General features: G+C 35.7%; 1 long non-coding RNA gene across 1 annotated transcript; it reads left to right on the forward strand.

The window, feature by feature from the left end:
• Nucleotides 1-21: 21 nt before the first annotated feature.
• On the forward strand, nucleotides 22-24583 carry LOC116168036. The gene is made up of 3 exons (XR_004144695.1): nucleotides 22-146; nucleotides 19997-20235; nucleotides 22966-24583. It is a non-coding gene; the product is annotated as an uncharacterized LOC116168036 (long non-coding RNA).
• The last annotated feature ends 1720 nt before the right edge of the window (nucleotides 24584-26303 follow it).

A 26303-nucleotide genomic window follows, 5' to 3' on the forward strand; every position in this document is an offset into this window, starting at 1 on the left:
AGTAAAAGTGGTGGTGGTACATCAGATCAACTACCGTAGCCGCTAGCACAATATTCCTTTCTTACTTCATCATGTCTGTTGTGAGCTGGTAGCTGCACAAGTTCGTCGATCGCGTTTAAAGTTATACCAACGAAACACGTAATTAGGTAAGACTTTTTAAATACTATACCTTTCCTACCTAAAGTTGTTATTTTTAAAAATATTGGTATTCGGTAAAAACGTGATAAAATACACGATTAACGTTAGCCTGTTATTGCAATCCGTTGTCGCCTTTTGACACTACTCGCATAATTAGTATGACGCGCTGTGGCTTTTTAAACCTTGTGGATATTATTAGACTTTGCCTAGAGATAATAATTGCAATGAATCAGTTGAATTATTATTTTAATGTTAACAGAAAAAACTCGTGGTTGATCCATACTCTAAATCGAGTGATGAACCATACAGAAAATAAACAACACACAGTTGTTTATTTCCTTAATTATAACACTTCGCTCGATTAATTTTGTGTTTTAATGCAATCTGTTTATCCCAATTAATGGTAAATATTCATAAATAAAAGTAAAGGATGAATGAGCGACTTTAACACTATTAAAGCGAATGGTATAAGGCGCATATTAATGAATCGAAAATGTTTAGATAAAATTGCACAGCCATGATTCATGAAACAGTTTCTCATGGCTACAGATTCGTGCCACTTGTAGCGTTTTGTTTTCAGTGTAGTAATACTAAATATCTATAGGGGAGGGTAGTACACTGTGAGACGGTATTAAATAAATTGCATGGAACGTCAATTATTCCTAACTCATGTTTTAAATTTTTCGTAGTTTGGTGTAATTTTTGTTGCGCTCCGCTTTCAGCTTTCTGTTCTAATAATGTTTTTTCAGGGGTGTCAGTTATAATAGTGTTTAGTCCTTTGTCTCTTGGTTTTCCTAGGTGCAGCTTTGGGGTAACTTCTGATGGTTTCAGGAGTTATTGTAAATGATTTAAGTCGATAATTATGATTAAATGATCACAAAAAATTCGATATGTCGATCTTGGTATTCAAGTCTGCAAATTCGATTCCAAAAATTCCGTGGCTGCGTGTGATAGGAAAATGATTTTTAAGTAAAATTGTATTACAATCAATAAGTATTATTGCAAGTATCGTAACACCGACTTAAATCGTTATGTTTTTTTGTTATTTGTGACATTTTCAATTAACTACATGTGAAATTAGATCACTCACTAGTAGGCAGGAGACACTTTGTAACCCGAAGGCCCAATCTTCAAATGAGTATAACTTTTAATTGAATAGTTATTTTAAAAAACTGTTCGACAATTTTGTTCCTTAATTCATAAAGTATGTACACACCAAATTTCGTGTAATTCTCTCGATTTTCGTTGCCCGGCCAAGAATTGCAGTGGAACTTTTTTTTTTTGAAATTTCAAAAACTAATTTCAGATTCGTCATTTTCATGTTCAAAAACCCCCAGATACCAAATTTCGTCGAAATCAGAATTTTTTGCGAACCCCCAAGTAAAAACCGGATAAGGCATACCCGAAAACCTATTCAAAAACGTACCACCCATCTTTGTAAGTCTTATGGGTGCTGAGAAAAAAAAGAAGAAATTCAAACTTCACCATTTCTTTGGGGGTGGCTCTCAAACGAAACACGTTGGACCATCGGTTTATTTGGAAAAAGTGTTTGTCTTGATCCCCCCGTATCACCCAATTTTTTTTTGCATGCGGTCATGTAACACCCTGTATAAACAGCGAGCATTTGTTCTTCTTTTTCGGTGAATATCTGCCTATTGCCATAGTTTCTTACTTTTTGGACGTATCTAACTGAAGTCTGGAATTTGATACTACAAACTTCGCCAGCTTGTCTTATGGAAGAATGTTCGTCTATAACCAGCCTCACAGTCTTAGCCATGGCTTCCTTTGACGTGGCACCAATTTTTCTCTTCTTTTTTACACGAACCATTCCTAAAAATAGCATTATGTAGTGATAGTCCAGGCTATATATTTTTTTACAAGTTTTTCAGGTAGCTGGATTTTTCCGCGGGTGAAATCACGGGGGTTGAAAGTGGTGTTTTGCAAATTGTGGCAAAACTATTAATTTTAGACGAAAATGTTCAATGTAAAAGTTATAGAAATTAAAAAAATGAGCAACTTTTGTATCTACACTATTTTCACACAACCTCGAATTTTCCCAGAAAAACCGGAAAAACTGTTTTTTTCGGTTTTTATTCTTATTTTTGCGAAACAAAGTCATAGGGGTTTGAAACAGCTTGTTTTATGATTAAAAAAGAAGATAATTTTTTGGGCCCGTAAAGTTGAACCGTTTCCAAGATCTCCCGATTTCTGAAAAAACCACCTCTTTTTCAAGGGGATGAAAAATCTATTTTTTTTTCATCGTACAGAGATGCGCAGGGTAGCAAAATTTTTGGAAAGACTTATATTTTAATAAACAAAAATAAGATAATATTATTCCTATAGCAAAAATTAGAAAAAATCGCCAAAAACTGGAACAACAGTTTTAAGATATACACGGTTTTTGACACGATAAATCATCATATTGGATGTTAATAAAGATTTTTTCGAAATCTGTCTTCTTCCTTCTCTTTAATGTTTGCTTAAATATTCTCTTTTGTTATCTTATGCTCAACTGTTTTAGTTAAAACATCTTTATTATTTCTTTTTTCTGCATTTTTACCGCAATAAAAGCAATTCTAAATAAAATCGAATTATCTTGCTTCCTGATTCCTGAACAATTTGTTTTTGTTCACTGACTCTTCTTCCTGCCCGTTTTATAGCTGATGCAATTGCGTTGGGCCTGTTGATAAACTTGCAAAATCTGCAATAAGAACATTAGTTTTACCGGCCAAAGCAAATGATTTGAAATATAAACCTGGAATAAACTTCGTGAGAATTTTATTCAAAATTCCTGTAAATTAACGATCAACAGACCCAGGCGCAATCGCATCAGGTGTAAAACAGGCAGGAAGAAGAGTTAGTGAACAAAAACAAATTGTTCAGGAAGCAAAAGAATTCGATTCTACTTCGAATTGCTTTTATTGCGGTAAAAATGCAGAAAAAAGAAATAATAAAGACGTTTTAATTGAGGCAGTTGGGCACTGGGAAACAAAAGAAAATATTTTAGCAACATTAAAGAGGAGAGAGAAGACAGATTTCAAAAACTTTTTATCAGCGCGAATCCAATACGTTAATTTAGTTCAAAAAAAGTTATTTACCTACTGTCAAAAACGGTATATCTTAATACTGCTCCCCTGGTTTTTGCCGCTTTTCTTAAAATTTTTCTATTGGAATAATATTTTTTATTTTTGATTATTAAAATGTAAGTCTTTACGAAAATTTTGCTACTCCGCGCACCTCTGCACGATGAAAAAAAAATAGATTTTTTGTCCCCTTGAAAGAGAGGTGGTTTTTTTCAGAAATCGTGAGATCTTGGAAACGGTTCAACTTTACAGCCCCAAACAATTATCTTCTTTTTTATCATAAAACAAGCTGTTTCCTCCAAATTTCAAACCCCTTCGACTTTTTTTTCGCAAAAATAAGAATAAAAAACGAAAAAAACAGTTTTTCTGATTTTTCTAGTAAAATTCGAGGTTATGTGAAAATAATGCAGATACAAAAGTTGCTCATTTTTTTTTATCTCTATACATTGAACATTTTCGTCTAAAATTTTGCCACAATTTGCAAAACACCACTTTCCACCCCTTTCAACCCTCGGGATTTCACCCGCGGAAAAATTTAGCTGGTTTAATTATTTTTTCCCAATTTGTATTCATTTCACCTGCCTTAAAAACCCCGGTTTCGCGCGGTAACTAATTTTTTTTGAAAATAGATTATTTTAGAGCTCTTTAGCCTGGACTCTCAATGTGTACTACTAACTGCTGGATCGGTAAGGTAAGAAGGAACAAGAAACTTGGAATGTATTTATTTGAGGTTATAGAGCAGGGGTCGGCTACCGGCGGCCCGCACGCCGTTTCTTAATGGCCCGCGAAGTGTTTTAAATTTTACTAAATATATGGCCCGACTTTTACATTCGAATAATGTGAAAATGAACGGCAAAATTGCGACATGCATTAGAACGAACTTGAAGTATGAATCACTTCCATCCTAGAACAGCATTCAACTTTTTTTAATCTATCCCTTTTGCAAGTAGTAGTATTTTAATATTTTTTTGCTGTCGCTCCAACGCAAATTACTACATGAAAAATAACTATTTTGTACCAATTTAGGGCGCTAAAACTGTGAATTCGAATTTACATTTTCCGGGGGAGGACCCCTGGACCCCCCTTCCCTTTGGGGGGTACTCCGTACCCCCCTAACCCCCCCTGTGGCCCCTCACACGGATCACAACTACACATTCGCCCACACTTACCAAAAGGTTGCCGACCCCTGTTATAGAGCATGCATATACACATCATATGGAATATTCAAAGTTTTCAAAAATTTCGCCCATTTTTGTTTAAAAAATCTGAAACAAGAAGCTAAAGTATTTCACTGACCTTTGAATAATCACGCTTTTTAAATTTGAACTTCACAGGAACAAGATAAATGCACCACTGTTTCACCATGCACGGGTTGCTTGCTTAGCTACATTCACAGTATCTTGACACCTCTTTAAAAATGCGGGAATTTAAAAAATTTGCACTGTCTTACTGTGTCCATATTATTTATATTACATACCAAGGTAGAGAAGTATAATATTAAGTAATAATACACTTCTCTACCACGCGAAAACTTTAAATGGAATTATATCTGGCGTTTTGACTTGAAATTCTGGAATATCATTCAGGCAGTAGGGGAACAATTAATAGTATGTACCTATATGATATACCATCCCAACGTGATATTCGGCGCCCCATCCACCCCCAATCTAAATTTGCATTTTTTAATACACAGGGTGTGGCACCTAAGATACCTCGGATCATAACTCCTTTACCATAAAAGATATCGAAAAAAGCTAAATTGTACACAATTACCGCTGGCATGTTTCTAATAGTACATTATATATCAAGGTAGAGAAGTCCACTATTATTGCCTGAGCACCAAGATTACATCTCGAGGCGCTTGCGCCGAGGGGTGTAAGGTGCGAAGGCAATAATAGACTTCTCTACCGTGGTATATATACTATTTTTTTTCACTACTAGCACTTGAAATCCTCTAAATTAACATATTATATTGATAAGAGAGTTAACGGTTGGACAGAATTGTTTGTTTCTTAATTTAACATGTCAATCAAGTACGTGGAAGTACAAGTCAAACAGGCCGTATTTTGTTCTGTCATTGAGATTTTTCAAAGAGTAATTTCGTTCGAATTTTTTCAAAATATGATAATTTTAGGTATGTAATTTCTCTGGAAATTGCGAATGGTGGCAATTATTCGTTTTAGAGAACTTGTCTAAACGTTCATTGAGCAAAATTTCGGGTTGTGTTTTCTGAAAGTGACAGCGTGACAGTTCTCATTATTGACTACTAGTTAATAATAAAAAATTATTAACCACTTTGAACAAATGCCGAGAAAGCCTACTTTACAAGTGGAAAAAAGGTTAATAATCATGTCATCAGACGCTAGTAGTGAAAAAAATATTTTTGATCAGGGACGTGCTGTATTTCAGTGTCGTATCAAACTTGCATTTTTTTTAATGGAACACTGCATATTTTATTACTGATTTGCAGAGTACTTGAAAAGTACTTTTTTTTATGTAACATGATATGATATGAAAAGTAGTTATTTTTTTATGTAACATTACATTGATGCGATAAAAAAAACTTGGTAGTTCCATTTAAAATAATCAAGTTACCTTTGATTGCAATTTTAACAAGTTAAAAAGTAATCGTAAACGATTTACAAAAAGCGCATTTCCACTTGCATTCATTTCCCATTTGTAAGATGCAACTTCTGTTAATTAAAATCGTAAAAACCCGCCACAAATATGAAAGATAGCGTTGCAATCCATTTTTGACCTGCTACTTCAATTTCAGTTTATAAGAAGAATTTCATTTCGATGCTTTTCTAAATAAGAAAGTTGGAACTGCGCATGCGCAAACCTAAATTTTGAAAGTAACGTTAGATTTCCCTTTGTTCCAAGCGCCTTAGTATCAAATTTCATTTAAATGCTTCCATAACTAAAAAAGTTGGCACTGCGCATGCGTAAAACCAAATTTTGAAACTGGCGTTAGATTTTCATTTATTCCAAGTGCATATGTATCAAATTTCATTTAAATACTTTTACTTTTATATTAAATAAAAAAGTTTGCCATTCGGTTTATAAATGGTCGAGATGCGAAAAGGGCACTGTGAATGTTGAATCCATTTGACTCAACTTTTGGCATTGCGTATTATATGGCTAAAGCTTTGCCCATATTGAATGTCATTCAATTCAGTTCATAACTAACGGAGATGTCAAAACGATCGGACATTTCTAAACAAAGTTATCGTTCACGCGGACAGATAGAAAGACAGACAGACAAAGGAACAGACGGACAGACCAACAGACAGACGACACACAGCAATATAAAATTATAAACGATCTCTAGGATCGTTAATAAACGGCAAGTGTAAAATTATGGCACATGTAAAAAACGGTTTTTTGGTTTTTTTACAATAACTTTTTTAGCAATAAACGCAGAAAAAATTCCTTCCTTGGTGCAAGCCTCGACACTATAACGAACCAAATAGAGAAAAAAGCGGAACAATAGCTCTTAAAATAAAGAACTAGTAGCGTCTTAACGAATGAACGAGCGGACGGACAAAGTGGCCACAATAGCGCATTTTATTTTTATTTTTGTGGAAATGCGCTGAAAATTGACGGAGGACACAAAAGAAGTTTAACTTTAGCCGTTCGGCGTATGTTAGTACACATTTCATGACTAGTCTCGGCCTTCTCAGTTCAATGATAACTGCGATATTCAATTTTTACTGGACATCTACTTTTTGAAAAAACGACTCATTTTAGATCTCATGTGTAATACACTAAAATGACCAAGGAATCGCAATATGTAATAATATACAGGGGGTTCCATGAAAAAAAAACAACTTTAATATAAACCACCCTGTATAACAATTGCAATCTTTTTGGGTTGTATCCTTGAGAGTCCTTCAACATGCCTCGACAATAAATTTAAATATGGGCGTTAATAAACCCGCAATCTTCCACCCACACTCTAATGGTCCACCCTGTATAGTGGTGCATAGGCACGGAAATGCGCTGCCGTGAGCTTCGCTCTAGTGAGCGGTACCATTTAGTGTTTGTTGTATGGTTGCAGATATGCCTCCCTAAGGGCCCATTCTGTAATGAGAATAAGCTATACCTATAATAAACTTTCATGGTTGCGTTAGTTACCATTGCATTAACCAATATAGAGTAAGATCCCAGGGCCTCCAGACCTTACTTATTTTCTGGATTCTGGGATTGCGCAAATACAAAAGTTGGAATGCGCATGCGCAATATTTTTTTTTGCATCTGCTTAAGGTTTAAGGAATATTTACTAACACAGAAAATGGACATTTCATGCCTTAACGAGAATACAAACATGAAATAATTTTTAATTTACACTCTACTATTCTATTTGTAGAGTCTTTTATATTTTCTTTAATCATTTTTATGTTTCTGCCTTTCTTTTAAAGTTTGTTATGCCTATTGCTGAAAGTTGATGATTTTTGAAATTTAATTTCTGTGGAAAGTTTAGTTCTCATTTTGTATATGAGTAGAGTAAGAACACGGCCCAAGTATTTATTTTTTCTTTAGCAATCGATTTCGGGATTACATCCCCATCATCAGACTTAGCGTCGAAGTTGTGACAACTTGTGACGTCCAAATTTTAATTGACTTATATTGCTGTGTTTTATGATTTGAGGAATTCAAACAAGATATTTTTATCTGGTCGCCACCATCTTACGTTTCATGCATCATATTATAACTTCGACGCTAAGCCTAATGATGGGATGTAACCCCAAAATCGATTGCTAAAGAAACAAGTACAAATTTTGCACAACCCTTGTGCAGGTAAAGAGCTTTTTTAAAACACCCCTACGAAATTTCATCCATAAATAAGAAAGTTGGCACTGCACATCCTACACAAAACCAAATTTGGAAAATGGCGCTACATTTGCTTTTATTCCAAGTGGCTATGTATCAAATTTTATTTAAATGCCCAATGGTTATATTTCTGTAGGTACTTTCCTAACGATATAAGGAATTATAACCGATCACGACAAGGGATCAAGAAGGAAGTTAGTATAAATTAATTCCTTTCGTTGAGACCTTTCATTAGAGTACCAAGTAGTTCTACTCCCTTCCCCCTCCACCCCGTACTTTGATAAAGGACCGGAAAGAAGGGCAGTAGTTTGTAGAAAACTGTTCCTTTCGTTGAGACCTTCCATTATAATACTATGAGAGATCAAAATAATATTCCCCCCCCCCCCCCCCCGTCGCCCACTGATCTCGAAAAAGGGTCGCACGTGAAAGTTATAGTTTGTAATTTACTTCGATGAGACCTTTCATTAGAAAATCATGAAGGGTAGAACATGTGCTCCCCCCCCCCCCCCCTTTCTAAACTTTAACTTGGCAGCTCGCTTTCGGAAACGCGACTTTTAATTCGGCTCATATTCAATAGCACTGATCCTTGAACTTATAGAAATCAATTAGTAAAGCTTTGACATCGCTGTCTCTTTTCGTTCTCGTTATACGAGCAACAGACGGACGCACAAAGCCGTTACATAAGGGAAATTTTTTTTCTTTCGAAAAATTCCCCTAAACACTAATGATGTGGTTTTAGGGAATTTGTCAAATGTTGAACGTTTGGTTGCATACTTATTTCTCACTGAATGTGGTCCTTTTTCCACCTTTTGCGTTATTTCTATTTTTGTATATATTTTTTCCCCTTTTCTGTTTTTTTTTGGTGGAAATAAACATTATTATTATTATTTAATAATAAAATTGGTGGTTTTGTTGTAAAAGTCTCTAGAAATCAATAGACTAGAAACCAGTAGATTTTGGAGAACAAAATAAAAAAATTTTCCACCACCTAGTGACTTGTGGTGACTTCCAGGCGACCATTCTCAGATTTCTCTCATTTGCCAACTCTGTTGGCACCACTAAAGGCATGCGTATGTAAAATCTGAGACCAATTGGTTATCGTATGTAAAAGTTATGCACGTTTTACTTTCAAAAACAGCATCTCAGGAAATAATTCGTGGGGAGCCCCCCTTTTAGACAGCGAAATTTGATGGCCGCCTGGCACACCATCAAGATGTGCTATTCTTTCCGTTTTGTCCGTCCGTCCGGACCCACTTCTACCGTTTTCAACTACTTCTAGGGGAATTTCGATATCAGTGAGCGACGGGGCCTGAGGGGGGTTAAACCTCTCATTGTATTCTAATTAAAGGTCTCAACGAAAGGAACCGTTTGCTACCAACTACTGCCCTTCTTTCTGTCCTCTTATCAAAGTACGGGGTGGAACTAGTTTTATCCTTCATGGTACTCTAATGAAAGGTCTCAACGAAAGGAATTAATTTCTACCAACCATAGCCCTCATCGGGTATATTCCCTTATACCTCAAGAACGGATTGTCGGAAGAGGTACTCACAAAGGGCGATTGAGACGTCTGCCAGAAATATAGCCATTGGTGATGTCAAAACAAAAGTTAAGTTATTTCGTTTAAAAAAAAATGCGCTTCATCTGCACAAGAGTTGTGCACAATTTATACTTGTTTAATTATCTTGCCATGTCATTTTTTTTAAATATTTGCTTCTTTTTATCTACTTTTAGGTAACTATTAACCAATTCTCATTTAACCTAAAATTGAATTAGTTTGTTGTAATTCCTGTACTGAATTTATTGCTGTTATAGTGTTATATTGTCAATAGTTGTATAATTGCCATGCAAAATGTTTCTAATAATGTTGATGGTAGCAACGGAAAAGTAAAAAAATCGTCAAAACAGCTTTGGCATAGGACTTTTAATATAATTCTACAGCACTTATTTAATATTAAATAAACATGTCACCTCGAATTCATCATGTAAATAGACCAACGTCATTTGCTTCTTAGCTGGGTTTGACAATTTTTCGTTGTTTGTTTCAATTTTTGTCACCATTTTTGACATCTTCAATGATCTCAGACCTAACTAAACCTAAATTAAAATCCTTTTCGCGCCTCCATTTGGTAGCCAAATTGATGTAGGAATACGTTCTATGGTTGCTAAGAAAAACAAACTTTTGCACATTTAAGAACGTAGCTCCTAAACGAAAGATGTTGGATTTTCATAATTTTATATGGAGAATCGTGCACCAAGTGTCCTGTTTTGTGCAATAAACAAAGATACGAAATTTTGAATCAGGGATTAAAGTGACTTAATACGTAGGTACCAACATTTGAGATAGTGAACGGTGTTCGTTTTGTACGGTTTTTCGGTACCTTCATATTCGCACCTCAAAATTAACGGCGATACGATATCTGACACGATTATAGTTCATTATTTTTCCAAGCTCTAATTTTCATGTTTTGAAATAAATGTTTCTTTGTGTATTATCATATCAGACGTATTCACCACAATATCCGTCCTAGATAGATTTATCACATGTTCGCGTTACCAAAGAAACTTCCTGTGTGATAAATTTATCAAAGTTGATAAGGGAATGGATACGCTTAGAACAATGAATATATTTTCCGTTAAACAAATGTGTAATTGAGATGCGAGCGAGATACGAGACATATTCATTATTGTATTTGTATATTCAGTTCAGGTCACAGGGTAGAATTAATAAAGAGAACTAGTGAACATGCGCTTTGTTAGGCATAACACCATAAGGGTTATTTTACTGAAACGGATAAATTCACATCCAGTTAATAATAAGTCTATTATTAATTAAGTTGTCAGATTGTGACTGGGAGTTCGTTTTCAAATCTAAGTGACTGTAATGGGCAATTCTCTGTTTATTCTTCAGATACAACCAGGAAGTCATTTTTTAAAAATCCCAGCATTACTATCAATAACATGGTTTTCGGAAAATCTGCGCAAGTGAAGACGCAATCTTTAATTGGCCCCATAATGCGATTAATCCAATTACGGCGATAATTAATTGGTAATTTGCGGTACAAGGATGATTTCCGTCAATCATTCTTTGAAATAAAGATTTTCACACTGTAACAGCCCTCCTATTAATGATTCACTTATGTGCATTAAATATGATAGATTGTTACACCTGTAGGTAATCTTTGAATTAAAATAATCAAAGGATTAATATGATTCCCAGCTAGCTATAATTCAATTTACATTCTGCAAACATTCTTTTATCCTACCTTTTCTCTTTAGATCGAAGCGTATTTTTTTCCGTTCTTAGCTATCTGAATGCAGATTAATCGGTGCATTAGGATGACAAAGTTGTACCTGGACCAATTGAGATACAGCGTCCTAAACTTAACTTGCTTCTTTAATTTACAAAGGACTCAGGATGGTCTTCCTAAAAGAACCAAACGCCAAATGAAATTAAAGAATTTCTATTTTGCGAGACACATGAGTCACTCCCAGTGACTTAATTTGTTGCACTGTTTAATACTTTCAAATGGGTGTCATTAGATCATTTAATGCAAAAGTATCAACGTGTATTCGACGATCAATTAGGAATATTACGTGATTACCGTTTGAAACTTCGATTAAAACTTGACCTAGAAATTACATCCATTTTTTTTAAAGCACGGCCGTTACCGTTTGTATTAAAACAAAAGGTCGAGAACGAATTAAATAAATTACTAGACCAATTTTTTTAATTATAGCAGGTGTCCACCTTTGATTTTGACTAGAAAAACCTCTAGCAAGAACTCGATCATCAACATTGAACTCTGGCAGTTTACCCCCTTTATCAATAATTCGTTTCTGCTGATTTTCATGGACGATTTGAGAAGTTTCGGGTTCTAATTAATTTATTCCTAGAAAAAGCTTGGCAGAACTTTCCCCTGTGGTCGATGCTCTGCATTTTGATACATTAATAAAAATTTGTTAAGGGCTAATAGTCCATGAAATAGAGACTGAAAATGGACCATTTCCTGCAAAACGAGAAGTAGTTCCAATTTTTTTTGCATGTCATGAAAGACTATCTGGTGGTTAAGAATCCAAGTTTTCGACCCCCCACCCCTTGTGCTTCCCCCGTACCACCCTTAAAACCAAAGAAATTTGGTTGGTTTTTTAGTTTTTCAATCATATATTAATCAATTTCATTTTACAAAAAATATTGTTATCAGAAATTGTAGACTATAAAATTCTACACAACTTTGATATACACTACTTTTTTGTGAAATGTTTATTAACAGCGATATAGAGCTTCAGAGTTGCTTATATTTTTAAGAACTCTAAAATTTGTATGTAGATGTTTTAACCAAATTTTATACTTTATCTCTATAATTAAGAGTTTTATGAGAAAATATCTTCAACTTATCGTGGCATAAATACCTTTACGCTGCACCCTTACCAAAGGGGATGCATAATAATTCAACTTTCAACCCTTGCTAGTGGGGATATTTGAATCACTGTGAGATTTTAGGGCTTTCTAATATACGTTTGAAACAAAAAATTATCTCACTTCAGTTCAGCTTCATCCTCCATATCCTTCATCCCCCCCCCCTCCCCCCAACCGCTGTAGGAATAGATATTTAAGAGGAATAGAAAATATTATGTAATAAGCGTTGTATTCTCTGACTAACTTCACAATCGCCACAAGAGCGTTTAAATATCTATTCCTTCCGCGCGGGGGGGGAGAGGGGGAGGGGGTGAAACTGAACTGAAGTGAGACAATTTTTTCATTTCAAAAGTATATTAGAAAGGGCTATAATCTCACAGTAATTCAAATATCCTCACTAGCAAGGGTTGCAAGTTTCATTATTATGCATCCCCTTTGGTAAGGGTGCAGGGTAGAGGGATTTATACCACGATAAATACAAGTTTTTTCTCATAAAAATATTAATTATAGTGTAAAAGTATGAAATTTGATTAAAACACCTACATAGAAATTTCAGAATTCTTAAAAATATAACCAACTCTCAAGCTCTATATCTTTAATAAACATTTCACAAAAAATAGTGTATATGAAAGTTGTGTAGAATTTTATGGTCTACAATTTCTGATAACAATATTTTTTTCTAAAGTGAACTATTAAAAAGATATGATTGAAAAACTAAGAAACCAACCAAATTTCAGGGGTTTTGGGGGTGGTACGGGGGAAGCACAAGGGGTGGGAGGTCGAAAACTTAGATTCTTAACCACCAGATGACTGCCTACGACATGCAAAAGAAATTGGAACTACTTCTCATTTTGCATGCTAAAACCCTCTATTCCCTGGACTATAAATTAAAGTTTTCGTTCTCAACTACAGCTTTTTTTAAAACTTGATTAATAAGCTTTACTGAGGATTCTGCTTGGCATTCGAACTAGGATGCTTCACTGGTGAAAAGTAATGTTTTATTCCATTCATTTGAGAAAATTGTTTGCACTCTTCAGAAGTGAACGGCGGACCATTATCACTCACGAATTCAATAGACAACCCTCCGATAATGTTCGGGATGCATATGCTATCACTTTTCCTTTATAATTGTCCAGTTTATCTTAATAAAACAGCACCTAAACCAACTGCTATCGCATGCTAAATATAATAGTAATTAAGGTATCAAGGGCGTTATATCGGAAATAACTCCAGAGAGAGTCTTTAAACCGTGTTTGGATATTTCATATACCGAGTGTCTCCCACGTGTCTTGTTTGATAAAGACGACGTTTATTGTGCTCTCAACTCCAACCAGTATTTTCTTAGAAATAGTCTTCCACTCATTATATGGCTGCGGATAAACAGTCACAATTTCGGCTCCGTTAACTTAGCACCACCATTTCAAATTTTTGACTAAAGACAGATTGCGCTAGAATCTCTATGGCTAGCGCAGCGCCACTTTGAGTTCAGCTAGCGCCATTATAGATTTTGCAGAAAAGCCCTTGACTTTCGGGGGGTGCTATGTTAACGCCAGCACCACCATTGCGTCCGATCATTTCCAAAAGCAAGCGCTGTGTTCGTCAGACCTAGCGCCAGCTAGCGCCACAAATTTTAGAGCTAGCGCCACCCCCCAATAGTGAGGGGAGCAATTTTTCCTAGCACCACCATTTTGTCTTTTCATGTAAAATTTTGACGTTTTGTGTTCTGCTCACCTAGCGCCAGCTAGCGCCACTTTGAGTTCAGCTAGCGCCATTATAGATTTTGCAAAAAAGCCCTTGACTTTCGGGGGGTGCTATATTAACGCTAGCACCACCATTGCGTCCGATCACTTCCAAAAGCAAGCGCTGTATTCGTCAGACCTAGCGCCAGCTAGCGCCACAAATTTTAGAGCTAGCGCCACCCCCCAATAGTGCGGGGGGCATTTTTTCCTAGCACCACCATTTTGTTTTTTCGGGTAAAATTTTGACGTTTTGTGTTCTGCTGACCTAGCGCCAGCTAGCGCCACAAATTTTAGAGCTGCCATCACCCTCCAATAGTGTGGGGGAGGGGGCACCACCATTTTGTCTTTTCGGGTAAAAATTTGATGTTTTCTGTTCTGTAGACCTAGCGCTCAAGTTAACCTAGCGCAATTATAAATCCTAGCGAGTTTATAATTTTGCGGTGTCTGTCCGTCTAGCACGATACCTTGATAACGATAACGAATTGACCGTTTACGATGAAATTCTGTTAATGGATTCTTTATCAAATTTGTAGATCGGAGTTCGTGAATTGGCAATGTAGACCAAAATATAAAGTAAGCACTTTTGACATATCTGTGAGTTATGAACCGAATTGTATGAAATTCAATATATGTATAGCTTTAGCCATATAAAACGCAATTCCAAAAGTTGAGCCTAATCGATCAACATTCACAGTGCTCTTTTCGCATTTCGACCATTTACAAACCGGATTGAAAACTTTCTTATTTATGGAAGCATTTAAAAGAAATTTGATACATAGCCACTTGGAATAAAAGCAAATTTAACGCCACTTTCAAAATTTGGTTTTGTGCATGATGTGTGGTGCCAATATTCTTATTTATGGAAGCAATTAAATGAAATTTCATACATATACACTTTAAATAAAAGCAAAACTAACACCAAGTTCTAAATTTGGTTTTGCACATGCTGTAGCCATACCCAGGAGCTCGTTTTCTATATTTATTTACACGTCGCGTCGATGCGAAAAGGGCACTGTGAGTGTTGATAGATTAGGCTCAATTTTTGGAATTACGTGTTATATAGGTTAAGCTATACGAATATTGAATTTTATGCAATTCGGTTCAAAATCACGCAGATGTCAAAAGGGCCTTTACTTATTTTTTGGGATACATTACCAATTCACGAACTTCGATCTACAAATTTGATAAAGAATCCAACTACAACATTTCATCGTAATCGGTCCATTCGTTATCGAACTATTGTGCTAACGGTCAGACACCGCATCTGGAATGGTCAAACTCTTTACCTTTTTTAAACCCGAATGTGCAAATCTGTCCCTCTTAGGGTCGGAAATAATAATCAAATTATTTCAATTTGAAATCCTTTACTTTTTGGATTGATCGTTCTGTTTAAAGTAAAAAGTTCCAATAAAAATACTAAAATTTGTATATAAAGTAGCAAGATTGTAACCCTTCATTTCGAAGTAAACTGACGGTGAGGTATGCAGGTACAAACTTACTTAAATCCTTTATGAATGCGCAAAAGTTGTAAATTATTTGTCACATCAAGGGTTTACAGGCGCGTCAATTGTGTAAATGTTGGTAAATCTGCATTGTTAAAAAAACACCTTTAGATAGTAGTCGACGTGACGTACATAGGTATATAATTTATCGAGAGTAAATTACACAAGAGCTTGATTTTTAATCGCATAATTTTATTTTTACACGAAAGTTTTGTTGCAACGGAAAAAACTCGAAACCAAAAGTGTGATAAAATCGCGACAGTTTTAGCTGGAGCGATTTTATTAATATTATGCTTTTGATCGAGAGTTTTTCCAGGAGGCAACAAAATTTGAGTGAATTAAAAATAAAATTATCCTGACCAAGGTCGAGTGTATTTTAGGGAGATTAATAAAAGACAGTAAATTTCACAACCACTACATATTTTACGTATTCCTACACGCATTTTTATCGCTGTAAAAAGCTACCTAGCATTTAATCAGATAAAAAATCATCTGATTGGTTAGAATTGGAAACAATCACCTAGCTGATTGGTCGTATATTAATGGAGTGTATTAATCATATAAAATACATATGCCTTATTTGCACCATAAAAATTAGTTAGCTACGGAAATTACACATAAGTAAGAACTGCTTTTTTGTTTTTTCGCAGAATTAACAAATATGCTGATTGATTTAACGACTTTATATAGTTTATAAGTAGGTACGTTCGTTGAAATTTTAAAATTTTGCACTGCGCTGTGTTCTAAACGATTTAGTTCGCAATACTGTGGTAGTGAAATTAATACTGTGACTTACAAAAAGAATTGTTTAGTGAGTAGAGCACAAAACAGAAAAATTTCACAAGAAACAGTACCTATTATAGAAATTTTAAAATTAAAAATTCATAATATAGTACGGTGCAATTAGTCGACAAAACGGCTTAACCTAAACATCAAAAGTAAAAGTTTCCCATTAACGGCAAATTGTTCTATACAGTCCACATATTGTTTGGTAAAAACTTACACCAGTTGGTAAATTAGTAGTTTTTGGTGTTTTTCTTAAATATTTAGAAAACTATGGGGTTTGGCGAGAAAAGTACCATATCCCAAATAATCTACATTAAATTGTGAATAAAAATGGTCTTGTGTGTAATCTTGCTCAAGTCAACGATTCCAGAGTTGCGGAGGGTGTAAAAGTAGGCATTTTTCGTATTTTTTCGATTTTCTGGAAAAATGAAATCATGTTTGAAGTAAAGAACACTGAAGATCTGACTTGTTTTCGTTACTAGTGTTACTTGCAAGCTATTTCAAAGCATCCTATACATTCATTGTTCAAGTTGGCTGCGCTTCTCTCCATTTCAGCTGCTACCAGGTAGAACATTCATTTAGAACTTACCATCAGGTGCAGCAGTGGCTGCATGAGAAGAAGAACCCGATGAAGTGGGAATGCAAGATTGTCGAACACCTGAGAGCAATAACAACACATCCTGCAACTCCCCAGGAATTACTGTCCCTCATAGTGGAAGTCTCTTGAAAAAATGGCTCCCCTTGAGAAGGTGATAAGGTTATTGTTCCTTCAAGGACTTATCAGTAACATACCACCGGTCACTAAAGCGCAATTTGTTTTAACCGGATTTAACAAAAAAAAAAATAGTTTCCTTAGTGATAATCTCATATTTTTTCCAAAAGAATCTAAAAAAAAAGATGAAAAATTTCTACTGTTACACCCTCCGTAACTCTGGAATGGTTCAATTTAGCAAGATGAGGCCATTTTTGTTCGCAATTTACTGTAGATTATTTATTTTATTTCGCGCTAAATAGTATAGTTTTTTTTAAATATTTAAGAAAAACTTATCACAACTACTAATTTTCCAACATTTACTTTTATTCCAAGTGGTTATGTATCAAATTTCATTTAAATCCTTCATAAATAAAAAAGTTTGCAATTCGGTTTATAAATGGTCGAAATGCGAAAAGAGCATTGTGAATGTTGATCGATTAGGCTCAATTTTTGGAATTGCGTTTTATATGGCTAAAGCTATACGCATATTGAATTTCATGCAATTCGGTTTATAACTCACGGAGATGTCAAAAGGGCCTTCCTTATTTTTTGGGTTACATTGCCAGTTCACGAACTCCGATCTACAAATTTGATAAAGAATCTCGTAAAGAATCCACCTACAAAATTTTATCGTAATCGCTCCATTCGTTATCGAGATATCGTGCTAACGGATGGACAGACGGACAGACACCGCAAAATTATAAACTCGCTAGGAGCTCGTTAATAAATGATAATTTTATTCCATGGGGATCGTGGTCCCCATTACACTGACTGGCCGCGTTACCTGCACGTTGTATGGCAATACTTAAATTTGTCGTAAGTAAGTGGTAGCTCGGAGTTCCCCAGTAATATTGGTAATGCGTTTTCCCAGGTATTCCACAAAATTTTCGAGCTTCTCTACACCAAGGTCCCAATGTCTCTACTGCGAAAGGTATAAAAATATGGTTCTGTTCTATAATAATTGAACTGTATTTCCTTATTTTAATACTTGCCTCAGATTCAGTTACCACACCACCGTTTTACTAGAAAATTAATCCAAAATATTTCAGTGGTGCCAGATCATAAAGCTAGGGAAAACTGTCCCAGATTACTTGGGTGTGGCGCCTACTCTTAAGATTTTCACTCTATCTGGGAGATGTCAGCAAAACACAAAATAGCAAAATTGTACACGAAAAAACAAACCGGTGGTATTATAAAAAAAAGGACCCCCACAATGTTGGGGATTGGGCGCCAGCTCTGCGCTACGTTTAAAGAACACAGCGCAGCGCTTGCTTTTGGTAGTCATCGAACACAATGGTGGTGTTAGAGGCTAATAAACCACCCCCAAAAGTTAAAGGCTTTTTGCAAAATTTATAATTGCGCTAGGTTAACTTGAGCGCTAGGTCTACAGAACAGAAAACATCAAATTTTTACCCGAAAAGACAAAATGGTGGTGCCCCCTCCCTCCACACTATTGGAGGGTGATGACAGCTCTAAAATTTGTGGCGCTAGCTGGCGCTAGGTCAGCAAAACACAAAACGTCAAAATTTTACCCGAAAAAACAAAATGGTGGTGCTAGGAAAAATTGCCCCCTGCACTATTGGGGAGTGGCGCTAGCTCTAAAATTTGTGGCGCTAGGTCTGACGAACATAGCGCTTGCTTTTGGAAGTGATCGGATGCAATGGTGGTGCTAGCGTTAACATAGCACCCCCCGAAAGTCAAGCGCTTTTTTGAAAAATCTATAATGGCGCTAGCTGAACTCATAGTGGCGCTAGGTCAGCAGAACACAAAACGTCAAAATTTTACATGAAAAGACAAAATGGTGGTGCTAGGAAAAATTGCTCCCCTCACTATTGGGGGGTGGCGCTAGCTCTAAAATTTGTGGCGCTAGGTCTGACGAACACAGCGCTTGCTTTTGGAAATGATCGGACGCAATGGTGGTGCTAGCGTTAACATAGCACCCCCCGAAAGTCAAGGGCTTTTCTGCAAAATCTATAATGGCGCTAGCTGAACTCAAAGTGGCGCTAGCTGGCGCTAGCCATAGAGATTCTAGCGCAATCTGTCTTTAGTCAAAAATTTGAAATGGTGGTGCTAAGTTAACGGAGCCCACAATTTCTCGCGGGCTCATTGTACTAGCTTTTTCAGTGTACTTCCATCTATCATGGGAGACTTCAATTGCTCCAACTTGATCTATCTGATCAGGAACACACATACCTATATTGAATTCAGCCTTTCTCTTCGATTTAAAAGTGGTTTTCATTTGATCTAATTCTTAATCTTAATCTACGAGATAAGGTTTTTTTTTACCAAAAGTTAATTCTCCGATAGTTTCATTTAAGTGGCTGCGTTCATTCAGAAAACTTTGAGTGCAGAAAATCCTCCTCTATTGGGAAGCTCTCGACACCTTGCTGTAACAATGTAATACAAAATAAATCGTGTTTATTGGGCATGTAAACTCTCATTTTATTAAATTTCTTCTTCTCTACAATTCAGAAACTATTGAAATGATTCAAGTTTGTTTGATTTTTCGGTTATGTTTAGTATTGGTGCAGCATGTATATATTGCGGCGATTTGTTACTAAAAGTCTTATTTCATAAGAGCGAATCGATCACTGTTTTTTGATCGCATTGTATTTATTTCCAATATACTATTACAATGTTAGACAAGACGTTTTATGCTGCAAAACACAGGCGATATATCTAGAACAATTATTGAACACCCTATACTTATGTTTCCTAATTTTAATGTTATCCTTTTATTGCAGGGAACAATATAAGGGAGGAGGTATCGTAATCTGGACAATGTGGCAATGCGAATATTGCATGGATAAGAATTTGGAAGTGGCGGCAGGTTTAAGGATTATTATAATTTGTACCAAAGGCAAAACACCCTGAACGCTATGACGATTCGAAAACACAGCCCTTACTGTCCGAACTTTCTCATGTGATTTGAAGGGCCGTTTTCATCTTCTCAGAACCAGTCTCGGGAGGTGTTAAGAAAAAGGTAAATAATTATAAATCAATAGCAAAACATTCCATTGTACAAATATGTTGGAATCTCTTCCCATAAGATCAACAGTTACGTTATAGTATATTCGCTGTAGCTTTGCTTCCCCTTGTAAACTGTATGGTTCAAATCTCATCTCAATGTTTAATATCCTTGTTTTCCTGAGAATTGCTCCGGACGTTCAGATATGCCCAAAATTTAAGAGAATGATATACAGGACAATGTGAGGATGTGTCTTCAAAAATTATGCGCTAACGACATACCGGCAAAGCTACAGCGAATTTACTATAGTTATTTGGAGTATTGAAAAGACTTTTGACCATTCAACAAACCGCATTTGGACTCTGTCAAATTAAATCTTAATTGTTCATGTTATCAATGTTTTTCCTTTATTCTTGCAGGAAATGCACAATCATTACTCACGATTTAATGAAATTAGTGAATATACCTATTTTAATGATGAGAACTTTTAATTTCCACCATCAATTCCCCTCGGAGATTATTAGGCATTAGTCAGCTTTGAGAACGGTTTGCTTTATTTAGGTTAAAACATGTACAGTCATTGAAAAAAGTAATGATCGCCGAATAGGTAAATCTGCAGCATACGCAAGCAACATTTAAATATATTGTGCAACTTGGAAATGCGACCCAACAAATTAGAGTATCTCCTCCTGGAAGAAACCGACGGAGCCTGATGTGGCAGGCATGTTGGTTGTTTATACTGCAGTTTACGTATTATGCGATCATTACTTTTGGCAATCACGGTATAAGGTGATTTTTCCAATGCTTAGTATACCGGTGTCAAGTTAGCCATCCACTTTTGAAATTTTCAGAATATTTTTATTACAATCGTTTGTTAGTTACGTTTTCACGTTTGTTGGTTGATCGTTATTGAATTAGTGAAGTTTTAGGCGTGAAGTTAGCCCTCGACATTAAAATTTTTGAATTTTTAGCGCATTTCAAAAATAAAAATGCGCTCTTGTGGCCACTTTGTCCGTCCGTCCACTCGTTTTGAGACGCTACTACTTTTTTTATCTCAGGAGCTATTGTTCTACTTTTTGTTCGCTATTTGGTTCGTTATGGTGTCGAGTCTTGCACCAAGGAAGGAATTTTTTCTGTACCGCTTACAAAAAAAGTTATTGTAATAAAACCAACAAACCGTTTTTTACATGTTCCATAATTTTACACTTTTGCCGTTTATTAACGATCCTAGAGATCGTTTATAATTTTGTCATTGCGACCAACTCTGTACACGCTTATCAAAATTATGCTACGCATTGCGTATCACGTCAATGCACTGTAGTAAGGATATTCTCCTAAGCATGTATTACGGTAATTTTTACTCCGTAATGAAATACGGTATCATGTTCTGGGGGGCTGCTTCAGCCAACATGCTTCTTAGGATTTTTGTCATCCAAAAAAGAGCAATACGCATCATATTTAAATGTAATTTAAAAACGAAACTGAGTTGTAAAGATATTTTTAAAGAAAACAAATTACTAACTCTGTATGCAGTATACATATATACGTTGCTATGTTTTGTCTTCCAAAATTCAAATTTTTACATGAGTCGTGGTGGTGTCCGTGACCACGAACATAACACTCGTCATAAAAACTTACTGCTGCTAACACACTACAATTTAACTCTTTATGAACGAGGCGTGTTCTACTCGGGTAGCAAATTATTTAATTCTTTGCCTTCCCAAATAAAAAATCTTAGCTTCCCAGTTTTTGAACAAAGAGTTAAAAACTTACTAATAGATATAACCCCCTACAACGTAAAGGAGTACTATCAATACTGTCGCTCATATTCACAGTAAGTCTATAATAAATTGTTACGGTTTTTGTCCTTACTTTTTTCTTTGTGTTTGTTTCTTTAGACGTGAGCAATAGTCATATTTACATACGATTGTAATGTATTGCATGTATTTATTTCTACTCCTCGAATATATATCTTATCTTATCTTATTGCTGTCTGTCTGTTGGTCTGTCCGTCTGTTCCTTTGTCTGTCTGTCCCTCTATCTGTCCGTGTGAACGATATCTTTGATTAGAAATGTCCGATCGCTTTTACATCTCCGTTAGTTATTAACTGAATTGCATGAAATTCAATATGGGCATAGCTTTAGCCGTATAATACGCAATGCCAAAAGTTGAGTCGAATCGATTCAAAATTCACAGGCCCTTTTCGAATCTCTTATTTATAAAAGTATTTGAATGAAATTTGATACATAGGCACTTGGAATAAATGAAAATCGAACGCCAATTTCAAAATTTGGTTTTTCGCATGCGCAGTGCCAACTTTTTTTTATTTATGGAAGAATTTAAATGAAATTTGATACATAGGCGCTTGGAATAAAGAAAAATCAAACGCCAGTTTCCAAATTTAGGTTTGCGCATGCGCAGTTCCAACTTTCTTATTTAGAAAAACATTGAAATGAAATTCTTCTTATAAACTGAAATTGAAGTAGCACGTCAAAAATGGATTGCACATTTGCAACGCTATCTTTCATATTTGTGGCCGGATTTTTACCATTTTAGCAGGAGTTGCATCTTACAAATCGGAAATTTATACCGATATTTCTTTGTATGCCATACTTTTACAGTAGGTAATGACATGAAAACGACGATTTCCATACGAAACAAAGTTTTTGTTTTTACTCAAATATTTTTTAAACAAGTGTATAGCTTTACATAGATTCACATTAATGTAACTTGTTTATTTGCAGATTCGGGCATCATCAACGCGTTACAAGATCAACAAGTAGTCAAGAATACCTCATGAAACAAGATTCTCTTGATAACCATCACAAGCAATAATTTAGTTGTGCACAGTAACATTGTGTTACCTCCACCAAGCTACGTAAATTGTATTGAATATGTTGCGATTGCATGCCAATTTACATTTGAAAATGTTAATCTGTTATAAAAATGTAAAAATATATAATGGAGTGATTGATTTATAATAATTCACCGGTTCAAGAGTTGCCGCCCAATTTTACTGTTGGTAAAAAAAAAAGTGAAAACTCTTCACAACAAAATCTCACAGCATCTGCTGTGAAAATTGGAAATCTACACAAAATAAATGAATCCACTGTCACCGTTTCGACTATTCGCCGAAATAGTTTGGCGCATCCAGAGATTAACGACAGCACAGCATATTCAAAATCAATAAAAATGAAGAGGAATGGTTATTCCATACAGAGATGTTGATTATGGAACCGTATGTGTTTCGCAATAAGACTTTATTAGCGTTGCTTTGCTCTTCATACGAGATTCTCACGTGCGCGATGAGGACAACCGACTCTGTCAGCTTGTGTTCAGGACAGAGGTCGAACTGAGTAGATTTCTGGCTAACTGCTCATGAGACACAGAGTTGGTTACATCCATCCAGAGATGATTAACGTCAGATCTGAATCAAATGATGAATCATACGCGATGCTTAATCGAAATGCTATTCCCAATCAATAAAAATAAACAGGAATGATTATTCCATACTACAGGATTAATGATTTTTTAAGGAATCGTGTGTGTTTTACATAAAAGATTACTATTTTCTGAGGGTTGTTTTGTGCTCCATCTAACAGATTCTCAAGTGACTATAACGACAACCGGCTCTGTCAGCTTGTGTTCAGGACAGAGATCGAACTGAGTAGATTTCTGGCTAACTGCTCATGAGACACAGAGTTGGTTATATCCATCCAGAGATGATTAACGTCAGACCAGAATCAAATGAAGAATCATACGCGATGCTTAATCGAAATGCTATTTCCAATCAATCAAAATAAACAGGAATGATTATTCCATACCACAGGATTAATGATTTTTTAAGGAATCGTGTGTGTTTTACAAAAAAGATCACTATTTTCTGAGGGTTGTTTTGTGCTCCATTAGTTTGTCTGCTCCATCTAACAGTTTCTCAAGTGACTATAACGACAACCGGCTCTGTCAGCTTGTGTTCAGGACAGAGATCGAACTGAGTAGATTTCTGGCTAACTGCTCATGAGACACAGAGTTGGTTACATCCATCCAGAGATGATTAACGTCAGCCAGAATCAAATGAAGAATCATACGCGATGCTTACTCGAAATGATATTTCCAATCATCCATATAAACAGGAGTGATTATTCCATATCACAGGATTAATGATTTTTTAAGGAATCTTGTGTGTTTTACAAAAAAAGATCACTATTTTCTGAGGGTTGTTTTCTGCTCCATTAGTTTGTCTGCTCCATCTAACAGTTTCTCAAGTGACTATAACGACAACCGGCTCTGTCAGCTTGTGTTCAGGACAGAGATCGAACTGAGTAGATTTCTGGCTAACTGCTCATGAGACACAGAGTTGGTCACATCCATCCAGAGATGATTAACGTCAGATCTGAATCAAATGAACGCGATGCTTAATCGAAATGATATTCCAATCATCCAAATATACAGGAATGATTATTCCATACCACAGGATTAATGATTTTTTAAGGAATCGTGTGTTTTACAAAAAAGATCACTATTTTCTGAGGGTTGTTTTGTGCTCCATTAGTTTGTCTGCTCCATCTAACAGTTTCTCAAGTGACTATAACGACAACCGGCCCTGTCAGCTTGTGTTCAGGGCAGAGATCGAACTGAGTAGATTTCTGGCTAACTGCTCATGAGACACGGAGTTGGTCACATCCATCCAGAGATTATTGTCAACGTGAGACAATAATCAAAATGAAGAATCATACGCGATACTTGAGCAAAATATAAAGCTATTTACAATAATTAAAAATGAAGTTCTTTACGGAACCATTTGTGCTTTACAATAAGAATGTCAATTTTCCTAGGGTTGCTATGTTCTCCATTAGTTCGCTGTTCTGGCCATAAGGAAAAGGTCAACGTTCAGTCAGAAACGGATACGTAGATTTCAACATAGCACTATAATAATTCCTAGCGGTATGGAACTAAATCTTTTTCGGGGAGATTTCATCTTAGGGAGCAATCCTTTTCAAGCAGGAGGCTTTATTTCACTCCCTTGCTCTAAATTTACGTAATTTTTCACGTTGACGCTTGTAAATATCGAAAGAATACGTATCAATCAAGCATTGTGGTTGCATTGCACGTATCTATCTTCAATGGAAACTTACTGTAGGATAAAGAGAAGGGCCACATGTTGTTACGGCAAGTTAATAATTTAACCGGAGAAATAGTTTATCGAAAGCTAAAAAAAAGTTGTAGTATTGCGCAAACTGTTTTCCATTATATGTTGCTAATTCTTTTGGAATAAATCCTGATTTGGTATTAAAACCTTGCACGTCAATAATAATAGTTTTATTATCAGACATTCTACAATAATACTTAGATGCTATCAATTTCACACAAACGATTGAAATGCCATATATTATTACGATGCAAGCATAATTAATGTAAACTTGACCTCCCCCACCTCTTCCTCGTTCCTAGTCGACTGGTACTAGTTGAATTTTTGGAAGATCGTTATGCAAACCATGCACAACAATCCCAATCCTTTTATCTTTACCATTTAAAATTGTAAGGGCATCATCGTCGATTTCCCTCACCATTCGTTGAGGTAGAAATATGGAAACATTACCATCCTCCTCCTCAAGCTCGCAGACAATTCCTCGTCCAAAATGGTTCATTATTGATTTGAGTTTTTTAATTTTATATAGTTTCCCAATTTCCATTTCCTCAATTTTCAAAACTTTCCTTTCTTGGAGCATGCCGGCAGAATTAATGTTCTTCAAAATTTTGTTGAAATCCATATTATTTATTTTTTATAATTTACACGACTGATTACAATCAAAGTAGATCTTCAAACTAATAACCTGACCATATTTTCACATTTTATATACTCAGCACCCCTCCTTGATGAATGTCGAATTTCTCATGTAAACAGGAAGCCACAATATCCTCGCACGTCAACATGAAACCGCGCGCTGACGTCAACAGAAAACCGAGATATCCGAACCGCGGCGACATCCGTTTGCGATAACATGAAACCGCGACATCCGTTTGCGTCAACAGAAAACCGCGGCGACATATAATTGATAAGCGTTAGAGTATATAATTAACT

The sequence above is a fragment of the Photinus pyralis genome, unplaced genomic scaffold (genome assembly GCF_008802855.1).
Source record: "Photinus pyralis isolate 1611_PpyrPB1 unplaced genomic scaffold, Ppyr1.3 Ppyr1.4_LG1, whole genome shotgun sequence".
NCBI classification, from domain to species: domain Eukaryota; kingdom Metazoa; phylum Arthropoda; class Insecta; order Coleoptera; family Lampyridae; genus Photinus; species Photinus pyralis.